Below are 9454 nucleotides of genomic sequence, written 5' to 3'. Positions count from 1 at the left end.
GCAGCAGCAGTATGGCTGGAGGTAGAGGAGGAAAACGATTAAAAATCACCAAAAGAGCACAGGTCGTGTGAGTATTTTTGGTGATCTCCCCCAGGAGAGTGTGTTTCTCATGCACAGCACAGAATGGGCTTGAAAGAACAAGTGGATGGATGAACAGATGGACGGATGGATGAATGGACAGATGGAAGGACGAACACATAGCTGGTCAGAGTGCAATGGCTTCAAGTGTATCAGGGGAGTTTCAGGTTGAATATTAGGAAACATTTCTTCTCAGAAAGAGCGGTGAAGCATTGGAGTGAGCTGCCCAGGGGGGTGGTGGAGTCACCAACATCCCTAGAGGTGTTCAAGAACCGTGAAGATGTGGCACTGAGGGCCATGGTTAGTGGGCATGCTGGGGTGAGTTGGGGTTGGACTAGGATATCTTAGAGGTCTTTACCAACCTTAATGATTCTATGATTCTACAGATGGGGGCAAACCCAACACAGCTTCCCCAGGCCCCAAGCAGGTAGTGGCCAGGCAGGACAAAGGTGACACAGCTCTGAGGAGGGAGCTGGAAAGGAGTGCACCAAGGGTCAGTGCTAGGAAACACCGCCTGCGAGGCAGCCCTCTGAATGCTAAACAAAAAACCACCTCCAGCTACATTTTGGAGGAAAACAAGAAGCATCTGGTTCCCTTCACTGGTGTACATAGCGAGAGAAAAGTTGGCAGTACATTTGATTGCCATAAAAGAGAGAGCTATGCAGAAAAAGCCACATTAGAGTAACATTGCCCAAAACAAAGTTAAATGTCTGCCTTGTTTTGGATGTGCTTGTAGTGGAAATGTGAGCGAAGGTCAGCCCAAATTGATGAGAGATGCTAATGAATGGCCCAGGCTGGCCTGGGCTAGTGTCTCACCCAGCAATTTTTATTCACTGACTTATTTATCTCCTTGGACAAGGAGGCATCCTGCAAACAGAGAGAATGCTAAGGCCCAGTGCTTCTGACAGCTGGCACACCCTGTTGTATTCTGTGGTAACCGGGCTGCCTACTAGCAGGACAACACTTCTGGGGTAAGCAGCTTTGTGGCATCAAGGGGTCTCTGCTTCTCTTTCTGCCACAGTGGTGGAGTTTTACTGCAGGAGAAGTTAAATACTGAGCTTGGTTTGATTCTGGGAGGGAGAAACAGGAAGGGGAGCCCAGCCCTGGCTCCATGAGCCTTCTGGAAAGGAAAAGCCATTCTGGCAGCCCTCGAGCTCCTGAACTCCAAGTACATGGATGCTGCTGCTGGCCCAGCTTCTACAGCAATGTGCCCTGACCATGGATGGAGGCATGGGGGAGGCTAGAGCAGCCATGGGCAAAGGCAGCAGCACTGGCAGCTCTTCTTGCAGTATACTTGGGGATTTCAGGGAGCGGTGAAAGGAGAGGGCCCCCACAAGGGCCCCATGATGCCCCCATCTGCCTGGGGCAGGCTCCCGCTGTGCTGCAGGGCACATCTGAATGCAGTTCTGCAAGACCAGGTGTGGGACGTGCCAGCAAGGACCATCATCACCCAGCCCCACACATGGCAGGGAGAGGGATGGAGCCCTACTTGCAGGGTGTTTCAAAAATAGTCTTTGTTGTTTTCAAAGGAAGACGTTATTCCCAGTGACTCTGGGATTAGAAATAGAGTTTGCCGAGTTCAGCAGGTGGGTTTGGGAGGGCGGAAACAGCTGCAGTACCTTGTATTTCTAGATACCGATGGTGTGACAAGCAGGAAACTGCTCAATGACTTAAAAAATGAACACCGAGGTTATCAGCCACGGGATAATGACAAGGTTGCAAATACAGCAGTGCTGCCAGAATTGAAGAGATTCAGGACCCTGGCTGAGGAATGAGTTGCGATGATTCCCTCAGATACTCGAGCTGAAGTGCAGATAATGCTGATAAACCGCATGGCACGGAACGAGCTGAGCAGTGACAGTGCCTCATCACTGCTACCCAGGCAATTTGGCAGGCTGGAAAAGCACTTTTGCAAATGTGGCCGATCCCCCTCCGCCTTTTCCTGCAGCACCCAAGGGATGCGCAGAGGAGCTGAGGTTGGATGAGGGTGCAGGAAATGGCCCTGTGGTCAGGAACGCCTTTTCCATCACCCTGCTTTCTGCCAGGCTGAGGTCACCGTCTCGCTTTCCAAAATCAGAGCCACCCTGAAGTCAGATCTGACTGTAATTCTGTCCCTGGCAAAAACAAATGTGTCTGTTTTCAGTGAGCAGGCTGACTATAAAGCACCATCTCCTGGCTCTCTCCTCCAGCCCACACAGGGCGCATACCATTTCTGCCTGCAAACAGGAGTGGCACAAGGAGCCCTGGGCTCGTCCCCCCAGCCCCCTTCCCAACCCCAGACCATCAGGGTTTGTCCCTTGCAGAGCAGAACACGCCCTCCCAGAGGCTCCATGTGCAGCCCAGGACGGCCATCTCACCTCTCCCTGCAGTGCCACCACAGTCACACACAACCAGCTCCAGTGGCACATTGTCCTCTGCTGCGGGTGCGTGCTGAAGGCACCCGCCTCCTTCTGGCTACAGCCCGCACACCATCCGCAGAGGGCACCAGCGAGGCAGGATGCTTGGTGCTGCTTCGTTGTCACGCTGCTTTACAGCAGAAATTTATTTAGAAAAAAAGCATTATTAAAAAAAACCCCTCACACCTCTCTCTCCTCCACCACCCTCCCCAGGCAGTGACAGGGGATAATGAACTGCTGGGACTGTCATCCAAAGAGCGCTTAATGACAGTATGCTGCGTGCGTGTGTGTGTAGCATCGGCTGTTCTCAAAGCTCTCATTATGAATAGTTTTCAAGCTGTTTTGACTATTATCTGCTACAAAGAGAAGCTCACTGCTAGCTGTCTGTTTCCGTCACTGAAGCCGCCCAACGTGAGCTGTCCGCAGCAGCAGCGCCGCAACCGATTGCTCACGCTCCCCTTCCTCACCTCTACCCACACAGCACCAAGAAGGCCTGGCCCAATGCAAAGGGGACAGACGGACAGCCTTTCCCATCCCTTACCCCAAGCTGCTGCAGGAAATGGAATGTCCCAGCCCTGCGGTGGTGAGGATGGGGACTTAGACTAGCTTTGCACTACAGAGATGCCAGAAAGCCTCACCAAATTAACCTGTTCTCCCATCTTTTCCCATATCCTTTGCTGTGAGGTGCAGTGTTTTGGAGGGGCAGCCGGAGTCTTTCTGGCATTAGTTTCATTTTGGTCTGCTCACTGTTAACTTTGGGCTTGCTGTGCTTTTTCGGCTTCTTTTCCTTATAGAAAGCTTATTTTCTCTTAAAATAGGGAGAAAAACAGCTTGGCTCCACAGACAGTTTAAAGATGTTTGAACATTTGCAAGAGGAAGAAAACACATTTTTTGACTGTTACAAACACCACCTTGATCACCAGCGTCTCAGCAGGAGCACTCTACATGTGCCCATCTTCAGCTTCTGAGGGCATCGCTGTGCGGAGGCAGCGGGCAGCCCCACACTGCTGGGCACTACTGCAGCCACCCACACCTTCCAGCCACCAGGGATGGCTCATCCAAATAAACAGAATGATAAGGTCACAAAACGATTCAGTGTTGTCAGGCAACCAGCGATTCCAGACCCTGCTGCTGGTTCCCACTGAGGTGCTCAAGTATGGCTTTATCTTCCTATCTTACAAGAAACTAGGATGGTGAAAGCTTTTCCTTTCTGGTATCTTTAAAGCCTGCCTTTCTCTCTCCATGAAGGTATCTCACACAGCACAATTAAGTCACCTCCTGTTCTTTTTAGTAAGCTAAGCAGGCTGAGCGTCTCCGGCTTCGTGCCGTGAGTCACTTCCCCAGCACCTCCAGGGTCAGGTCTGTGGCACCGCCGCAGCCTGCACAGGGACAAGGGCTGGCTATGAGACATCAGCCACACCACAGCCCATGTTCTGGGGGCTGTGTCCCCACGATACGCTGGAAAAGCTCCAAAATTCAAGGTCATTTCCTAGCACATGGGACTTGCATGCAGGGTGCGCATCAACCTGAATCACCCGGTACTTTACTATCAAGGTAGGAGAGGAGACATGGAGCCAAGGATGCTGAAAGTCACAGCTCCCCGTGGCTTGAAGCATGGTCAGTGTCATCTCTGATCTCATCCCCAGGAGGGGTCTGGTCACACTTGTCCCTGTGGTGGCACATCAACATACACTGTGATGTGTGCTGCTCCGTTCCACAGCAAACAGCTGAACCTAGCCTGCAGGAGGCTGAGCCTGTCCGAGGGGCTGTTATTGCACAAACCCTGCCCGTTTTCACACCGGTAACCATGCCCTTGGCAGAGAATGGCGAGCCGCTTGCTCCCCTGTGCAGGGCCAAGCCCGAGATGAGTTTCCCAGCCATACTCTGGGACCGCACTCGGATATTAAAGGGACCAGAGAGTGTCATTACTGCCAGGTGATAAAAACAGCCACTATTTGTGAAGAATGATGGCCTTTGTGAGCGCTCCCAACAGAAGCTTCATTCTGCACAGTGGATAATAACAACCATCGTGGGCTGACATCCCAAGGCAGCTGCATTTTCCAAAGCTCCAGAAGTGACTTCAGGATTCCTGGCGCCACATTTCTCAAGCATCATTTTTTGGCAGTTACAAAGCCCAGGGTCAGTTAATATTTGTAGACAATCACAGCTTTAAGATGTCTCCTGCTCTTCCCCCAGCTTGTAGCTCTGCTCTCTGGATTTCCTCTCAGCCCAGCCAGGCTGAGGGCTCACCTCAAGCTGTTTGGTGCAGGAGCCTGTCTGGCAGCCAGCAGCAGAGCTCCCCTTCACCTTTCCCTGCAACAAGGTTCACAATAAAATAACTACCGGATCAGTTATAAAGACATAATTGCATCACACTGCAGACATCACACTGCAGACATCACCCTGCAGCAGTAACGTCTTTGCTCCCCGAGCTGTATCCCTCACCCCTGCCCCAGCCCATTTGCTGTGCCCAACATCAGGAGCAGCTCTGCCAGGTACCCCACTGCCCCCATCACTCACATTCAGCCCTGACACCTCTCATCCAGCTCGAGTACTTTCTGCTGTGTGGGTTCTCTTGAGATGAAGTCTTTCCAAAGACCGCTGGTTCCTTTCTAACATTTCAAGGATCCTTTCAGTATGAAGTCCTCTTCGTATCACCTCCTGCAGATGCAGGTAATAAAATTGCAGCAGATTTATGATTTCAAGAATCTCATCATATCTGTCTATCCATCAGAAAAAGGAGCTGATTTTGAAAGAGACAGGAGATGGATTTTGCTGTTATTTATTGTTTAAAAGGGAGGAAAAAAACAAACTCCTTCAGTCCTTCCCAGCCTCAGCTGTGGATGGCAGTCAGTCCAAGAGAGCTGTGCTGATAAGGAGCCCACTAAGTACATGCCAGCACTACTGAAGGAAGGCCTGTGTTGGGCACTACTGCTGCCTGCCTGTGGAGGTGAACGAGCCCACCTCTCAGTAGGTGGGACACAGAGAGACCTATGTGGTGCCCATGCCCTGTAGGAATCTCAAAGCCATGTTGGTGTGATCAAGTTTTAGGTGGAGAGCCCAAGCAGGACCTCCATCCCACGTCCATCCAAGGTGTGGAGCCCATGGCACAACCCAGCCCAGCAGTGGATGGCCACAAGGGCTGAAGGCTGCCAGTGAAGCGCTAGGTGGCAGGAGGAGAGGAGGAGGGTGCAGGCACCATCAGCAGCAGTCACACCTCAGGAAGAGGTGACACCCAGCAGTATCAGTGCCACTGTTCTGGCTGCCTGGTGCAGCCTTGCACCCAGCAGTCACTCTTGGTGGGTGGCTCCTTGCCCTGTTCCCATGCTCCCCACTGCCACTTTCCCAGCGAAGCTGGGAAAGCGCCCCTGGGGACTGGGGGCTTTGCACCTCACTGCTGGCTGCCTTGCTGCTCAGTGGCTTGTGGAGGTGTCAGAGAGGGTTAAACTAGCACTGCAGCAGAATCCAGTCTGATGGAGCATGGTAATGGGTCATGTATTTGCCATGTCCTCTGACCACATCACTGCTGAAGTTCCCACTTGGGAAATACATTTTCCGAGCGTTGTTCCAGCCAAAAGAAGGCTTTGCAGGACTATTATAAGCATGATTTGGCAGCCTGCTTGCAAATGGTTGAAGACCTCACTAGCCCTGCTCTCAGCACAGTCCAACCCCAAGGTCCCTGGCAGTCCCCGGATTCCTGGCTGCAAGGAGCACGACGGCCCAGCACAGCACTGGGTTAGATCTTACGGGGCAGGCCAGGGACTGGGATGGGGACCAGACATGATGGACACTCCGCACAAAACCATGGCTTTTGTGTCTGCTTCAAGAATTTGGTCATCAGCTTGTCACCACAGCTCCAAATGCCGGTGTCTGGGGCCTTCAGTCACTCCCTGCTCTGTTTTGTGGGTAGGGAGCCCTTCCTCTGAAAACAGTGCAAATCAGTTTTGATCTTTCCCATTAGCTGCTTTTGCAAACACTCATCATGCTCAACATCTCTGTTGATACATCAAAACACTTGGTGAAACAAAGCAGCAACCTGCTCTTCCTGTCAACTAACAAATAATTAGGAAAGAGTCCTGATTCTGGAAAAAGAAAAAAAAAAGAAAACACCTCCCTTAGCTCTTTAAGGAAAAAAATAAGCCACACAACCATTAAGCACTGGTAAACAGCCACAGTCATTTCATCTGAAAGGCAAAGGGGCTGTGGTTAACATCTGAGAGAGCCTGCTCTGAGAACACATTCTGTTTTACACAAAAGAACAGGAAAAGCCCCACCCTCTGATTTTAAGTTCTGATTTAGAAAGGAGGGGGGGGGGAAAAAATCCACAGAAAAAGACAGCAGCTTTGGACAACACACCGCGGCTCCACTAAACACAAATGGTCTGTCATTCGCATTCACTTGGCAAGGGAAGTTGGCTGCACGCTTGATGATCCACCAGCACTTTGCAGGGAAGAGGCTGAAATATTCCTACTCCTATTAATTAGGACAAAGCAATTCTCCTAATGCTACCGATCCAGCCACAGCCCAGCTCCTACACATACTGCTGCTGGCAGCGTCACTGAGTGGAGTCCCCCGCAGGCAGCAGGGGAATCGATAAACGCTGACATTTGTCCTTTCGTGCCCCCTCCCATGACACCCCGCAGCTCTATCAGCCTCAGCTACACGAGGGGCAGGGAGCGGGGAGGAGAGCTGAGGCACACTCGGCTCAGAGGGTCTTAAAATGCACAGCAAGGAGAAATCACAGCTTTTTCCAGTAATTGTAAATACAGCGTGCTCTTCATTAATTTATTTGCCAGCAACTCCACTCCTGCTAGGCGAGGCTGCCACTCTGCGGCCAGCACTTGGGCCATGGGCAGCACGGTGCCTAGAGTGGCCATGTGAGGAGCCCCAGCTGGCCCTGAGCCTCCCCAGCACGCCTTGGGCTGCTCTTCCCCCCACCCAAGGAAGGCTTCCACCTCCTAGGGCACCTCGAGGCCTCCACGCTCCTTCTGCCCGCTGCCGGAGATAAAGGCTGCCACGGATGTGGCTACAACTTTGATTTTTTAGTTCAAACAGTTTGAGAAAGCATCTTGCAAGAGAGCAGCTGGAAACGATAGCCTTCAGCACAGCCAGCTCAGCTGGTAGTCTTAAAACATGGCCATTGTACTGCACTTGACGTGGAGAAGTTAAGGGCCTGGCAGTGAGCAGGAGGTGAAAGCTGACGTGAGCCTGGGTCTGAGCTGCACGCCACAGGATGAGGATGCACGGCCAACCTGCACTGCCGCCCCACACCTCCCTGCTGGCTGTCCCCGTGCCTGCAGCTCCCACCCACAGTGGGCTCAGGCATGGGGCAGGACAGCATCCCCATTGGCAGGTCACCACGCTGCAGAACCTGGGGCCCAACTCTGCTATTCTTCAGGAGCCTCCCAGCTCCGTCATGTCTGGGCACGCACCGTGCTGGCTGCAGGCACAGGGACCCAGCAGCCGGGGGCAGCCTAGGGTACAGCTCTTTCCCTCCTCACAGCTCCTCATGGGGCACAGGCACAACCAATTCGGCACGTGTCTATTTACTATGAGTGCATACAAAAGACCACAACAGCTCTCCTCCCCCACCTTTGGCAAGCAGCCTACATGTTGGCAAGCAAAAGACGTTATCTTAAGGATACGCTGCAATACCCTGAGTCATGCTGGAAGCCTGGATCCATGAGGAAGCCTGCTGCAATCAGGGGCCTGGTGCAGGGACACCATCCCCTTGCCTGCTGTCTGTGCTCATGCTCACCGGGGCCATCCTAGCAGCACCACGGGCCGATGGGCAGTAACACCCAATGCATCTGTCCCAAGGCTGGGAGAGGTGGGACCCCAGCCTGAGGCTCAGGTGACATCCCTGTGAGCCAGGCTAGGTGACAGAAGAGCATGGCCGAAGTACATCAGCCAAGGAACTACCTCAGAGCTGGGCAGTAGAGCAGAGCACAGCAAGGCAGCACAGCAAATGCAAAGCCCAGCGTTAGCACAGCACACAGCACCTCAAGGGCACAGAGGTGAGCAATTCAGACCCTGCAGCAGCCTTTAGCAAGGAGAACCTGGCTGCCAAGGGCTTTAGGTGCATGCCCCCTTCAGGCACATTTGGATGTGGCCCTCAGAAACCTGAACAACTCCTGAGGGCAAGGGAACTCCTCCTGAACTATGAAGTTCTCTAGAAACAGCAGGTAGCGGTGCCTACTATTCCAGTGGCTGCCAAGTTGAGGAGCAGCAGGAGACCAGCACAAACACAGCCGCTGCAGGTGATGCTCCATGCTGCGAGCATCCTCTGCGTTCACTGGGGGCACAGGCCACGAGGCATGTCAAATAGCACAGCACATCCTCACGCACCCCAGACAGAACCAACGTGGGGACACACTGTGCTGCTGCAGTGCTATGAGGGATGAGGGGACTCGAGGGGCATCCCACTGCACACAGTGACACCGCGGTCCTGGTGGGGCGGTGTTTTGGGGTGAGACGGGCACATCTACAACCCACCCGATGGACTCAGTGGGTGTGTGGCAGCTGTAGCTACTGCGAGGAGATGGATGGATCTCCAGGCCGAATGATCAAATCAGATCACTTCCTACGAACTCCTGCAAGAGCCAGACCACAGAGTCACGGGTCCGTAACTCCTGCCTGACCCCGCACACGGCTTTTAGGAAGACCTTCAATCTGGATTTAAAGATATTGAAGGATGGAGACAGCACAGCCCCAGAATACATTAGCACATAACCTCACGCGGCAACAAGGGAGATGTCACGTTTTTTGCCCATCCTCACTTCGCCGGCGCTGCGTGTTGTTATGCCTTTGTCCTCCAAATTAAACAGCCCTCCGCGCCCATAAATCTCCTTCCTAAGCAAGCACTTCGAAACGACGATCGAGCCACCTCCTCACCTTCCCTTTGTTACATTGAATCACTCCGAACTTCCTTCGCGGCTCCTCGGGGGCAGTTCTCCGGGCTGCAGCGCTGAGCCCCCCCC

The 9454-nt window shown here is 53.0% G+C and overlaps 1 long non-coding RNA gene across 1 annotated transcript in view; it reads right to left on the bottom strand.

The window, feature by feature from the left end:
- LOC110400385 overlaps positions 3562–9454 on the bottom strand; it is a 15473-nt gene continuing 9580 nt past the window's right edge. The window contains exons 2-3 of the long non-coding RNA XR_002439786.1: positions 4995–5135; positions 3562–4787 (exon numbers count right to left, since the gene is read on the bottom strand). This is a non-coding gene — a long non-coding RNA (uncharacterized LOC110400385). The remainder of the gene's footprint in view (positions 4788–4994; positions 5136–9454) is intronic.

This window comes from Numida meleagris, chromosome 5 (assembly GCF_002078875.1).
Source record: "Numida meleagris isolate 19003 breed g44 Domestic line chromosome 5, NumMel1.0, whole genome shotgun sequence".
Taxonomy (NCBI): Eukaryota; Metazoa; Chordata; class Aves; order Galliformes; family Numididae; genus Numida; species Numida meleagris.
Note: the sequence above shows the minus strand (reverse complement) of the source record. Positions and strands in the feature narration are given on the sequence as shown.